The sequence below is a fragment of the Heterodontus francisci genome, chromosome 19 (assembly GCF_036365525.1).
Source record: "Heterodontus francisci isolate sHetFra1 chromosome 19, sHetFra1.hap1, whole genome shotgun sequence".
Taxonomy (NCBI): Eukaryota; Metazoa; Chordata; class Chondrichthyes; order Heterodontiformes; family Heterodontidae; genus Heterodontus; species Heterodontus francisci.
This window is the reverse complement of record NC_090389.1, coordinates 58,376,599-58,380,837: the sequence shown is the minus strand read 5'-3', so window position 1 is coordinate 58,380,837 and position 4,239 is coordinate 58,376,599. Positions and strand designations below refer to the sequence as shown.

General features: G+C 41.8%; 1 protein-coding gene across 1 annotated transcript in view; it reads left to right on the top strand.

The window, feature by feature from the left end:
* The window catches only part of cacna2d3a (calcium channel, voltage-dependent, alpha 2/delta subunit 3a), a 705,663-nt gene that overhangs the window by 571,192 nt on the left and 130,232 nt on the right, over positions 1–4,239 (top strand). The window lies entirely within an intron of this gene.

The window sequence follows — 4,239 nt, the reverse complement described above, 5'->3', positions numbered from 1 at the left end:
TCTCCCCTTGCGCTTTTGTCTTTTTTCCTGCCAACTGCTAAGTCTCTTCGACTCACCACACTTTAGCCCTGCCTTTATGGCTGCCCGCCAGCTCTGGCGAATGCTGGCAACTGACCCCACGACTTGTGATCAATGTCACAGGACTTCATGTCGCGTTTGCAGACGTCTTTAAAGTGGAGACATGGACGGCCGGTGGGTCTGATACCAGTGGCGAGCTCGCTGTACAGTGTGTCTTTGGGGATCCTGCCATCTTCCATGTGGCTCACATGGCCAAGCCATCTCAAGCGCTGCTGACTCAGTAGTGTGTATAAGCTGGGGATGTTGGCCGCCTCGGAAGGTCATGCTAGTCCCACTCCAGAGATTTGAGCATATAATCTAGGCTGACATTTCAGTATGGAGGGACTGTTTGCACTGTTGGAGCTGCCATTGTGCGCTGTTGATAAAGTAAAGAGGGGTTTAAATAACAGTAAAGCAACAACCATATCTTTCAAAAGAGCTCTGGTCCATAACTGCTGTAAACTAGACTCTTGCTACTGTAATAAATTCCAAGCAACATGGTGTTACAAAGTGGATTGGTTTTGTGTGATATTTGGCAGGAAAGAAATATTTAGACATGCCACTGAGTAATATAGTTACTGTCAGTGCCAGCTGTGGCTCAGTGGTGGCACTTTTGCCTCTGAAGGTCATGCTAGTCCCACTCCAGAGAATTGAGCATATAATCTAGGCTGACATTTCAGTACGGATGAACTATTGCACTGTTGGAGCTGCCTTCTTTCAGATGAGACTTAAACCGAGGTCCTGTCTGCTCTTTCGAGTGGATGTAAAAGATCCCATTGCACCTTTTGAAGTGGAGCAGGGTAGTTTGCCCCAGTGTCCTGCCCCAATATTTATCTGCCAGCCAATATTGCTAAAAAATAGATGATCTAGTTGTCATCATATTGCTATTTATGGAACCGTGCTGTGAACAAGTCAGCTGCTTTGTTTCCTACATGACAACATGATTACACTTCAAAAAGTACTTCACTGGCTGTAAAGTGCTTTGAGATATCCAGCCATCATAAAAGGCTCTATATAGTTGCAAGTTCTTTCTTTTTTTACTGAAATTCTTTGCAATTCTTACAATCCAGTTCCAACCCAGCATGTTTGTGATGGGGCTGGATTTTCAAATTGGAGTCAAAACCAGCGCCCGGCTGAATTCCGGGTCCCAACCCCGTGCCTCAGGATACTATTTTCAAATGTAAATGCCCTAATTGGGCATGAGGCAAACTCAGCACCCAAGTGTCTCCAGGAGGCAAGAACTGCCTGCCAGCGGCAAAGGCAGGCACAGCCATGTTGGGGGCTGCCACTGCCTTGCCGAAGAAAGAAGGCAGCTGTTTACAGAGCCAGCAGCGTCGAAAAGGATGAAAGGGACCATGCAGGAAAAATAGAGGTCCACCGCCAGCACCAGTGCAAGAAGGTCCATTAAAAATGTTTTTAGACAAAGACAAATAGACTTTATTTGGCCCCGTGGCAAACCCCACAGCTGTGTACTCACATGCATCAGACTGTTCGGGTTCACCAAAGTAAAGTTTAAAAATTCCATTCTGTACCGGACAGGCCCCTGAATAAGCTTCTTTGAGAAGCTTAAGGGACTGTTACTTGGCGGCGAGTGGATTTCCCATTCCTTCTTCCTTGCTGGCCCTTTGTAAAATACAAACTCTCCCAGAGGTGTCGGGATCCTGAGATGACCTCCAGGACCGTTATCTTGAAATTGTACCTGCACCGGGTCCCAACCCCACAGCCCTTTGAAAATTCAGCCTATGATCTCAGAGGATTACCGCTTTTTGCTCATCGTGACTTTCATTATAAGGATGTATTATACATCTTTCTTCTCTCGCCCTGGATATTCAGCCCTTCTTTCCTAATACTTTCATCCTGTCTGCTGTAATTTCTGCCCAGTGAGTTGGAAACCCTTTGTGACTGCTCTTTGCACTGCCCTAGTGCTGCTGATATGTTCTCTCAGAACTCATCAGACTCTATTCCAAAAGACATATTGAGGAAATGAAAAGCTTGTAAAAACATAGGCTTTAGAACTGGAATAGTGTTGACTGAATGGTGTTAATAGAAGCTGTTACCAGTATTTTGGGGAGTAGTGTTAGATCCAGTCACTCATCCAAGTATCAAAGGGGTAGTTGACATTCCAATTCCACAGCATAGATATGATCAAAGGTGTTCAAATGAAAAATCCTGTCATTAAAGGCCCATATTACATCACAGAGGTTTGGCATTTGTCTTGAACACCATTACAGAGAAGTGTATGGTCTCATATATAAACAAATTCCACAAACATTGCCAATTTTGTAAATCGTATCTTACAGTCATCACTATTTTCATGGCGGTATTAACCCACATAAATAAACTGGTTAATGCCATCATTAAAACAAAGTACATGCAATGTCATGCAAATACATTAAGCACTCATCCATTCTTATTTCTGGCAGTAACTCTAGCCTTATGTGGTCTGTTATTTTAAAATGCAATATATTTTATTTTCACATTGTCTGAAAGAGATGTAAGGAGTAATTTTCTTACTTTGCACAATGGAAGGGAGCCTCATCTGCTAGGAGTGAAGACGGAAAATTTCCAGCACACATTCTGGCGGGCAAGGTGCACATGAGATTGGAAAATTATCCCTGTGGCATATAGAATGAACAACATTTGAGATATTAATTCTTATTATTCTTATTTTTGTATTTCAATTATGAATTCCTATGTTCACATTTATAATTGAAACTGCCTATGTAAACTTGTCATGCTGTAATTACACCTTCCCACCAGTGGAGCTGATGCAGTGCACTGATGGAAGGGTGTAATTACATTATAACAATTTTACATAGGCAGTTTCCATTATGAATTTGGCATAGAAGTTTTTAACAGATGAAGGTTGTCAGGAAGTGTCAACATAATGTTTTTAATATATTATGCAGTATTTGCTGCTGCATTATGTACAAAATAAATCGTTTGCCTTTTCCTGCTAAGAATGCTAGGAATCTCCATTATACTGATAGTGATTGCCTGGATGGTTTTTATGCAATTAACTTATAAAGGGCTTATCTTCTTACATCGAGACTGACAGTATTACAGACTGGATAGTTCACCTGGTAGGAGTTAATTATGGGACCTGTCACATTTAGACAATATATAATGCAGCATGTCCAGTCATTGTTCAAAATTATGCGGAGCTCTAACCTCAAAAGACAATCCATCCTTACAATTTTCAACACACTAAGCCACTTGTAAGGATCGCTCAGAATTGTTATCAGTGGGATGCTGAATTGGAGGCAGGTGTTGGCAAAGCAATCTTCTTACATGATCCATACATCTGCAAAAGAGGTGATCAGAAGAAGTCAGAAGGGATGGTTATATTTACTTGCTTAAGATCCGAGAACAAGGTTTGGAATCTGGTACTGTCCAGCGATAAACAGAACAAATAAAATTAGTTGACAAAATCAGAATATAGCATTTAATGTATATTCTGGTAATGACACAGGTATTGTGCTTCAGCAGCCACCACTTGCTTCTCTCCCTCCTGATGGACTCTTGCAATTAAGTATATCTTCTGACAATCATTGGTCACACATGAAGAGTACACTTGGACAAGATCTGAGAGCCACTGGCAGCTGTGTATACCATGCTTCACCTTGAGTTGATTATTTCAGGAAAGGAAAAGACAAATATTTGGAGAGGCAAATATTTGTTCGTCCTGCAAAATATGGATAAAAGGTTACGTTAAGGTACCCAGACTTTGAGAAGCATGTTACAAGGATAGGTTCTGAAAATGTTACATGCTTCCAAAACAAAATCCCTACGTTCAGAGATGGAAGTCATTACAAAGGACTAATTGGGGGAAAAATTTAAACTTATGGGCCTAAAATGGGCACAGCAATAATCAGTTTAGCAGGGCAGAGGCCCGAGACCGATCTGTATGGGAATCGGGCCACTACTAAACTGGTCAGGGCCATTTTTAGACAGCCCTTGTGGCAGTGGCCACCTGAGACGGCACAGGTCCTATTTCAATATTAAAATATTGTGTATTAAAATATAATCCTGTGTTCATTTCCCACTAAATTGTTAAATTTGTTTACACTAGTCAGAGCTGGCAGTGTGCTTAAAGGGAATGCTGGATACTGCTCAAAAAAGGGCCCAAAACTTCCAACCTTTTTCTGTGGAGCCGGAAGGAGTATGAATGCTCCTTTTGGG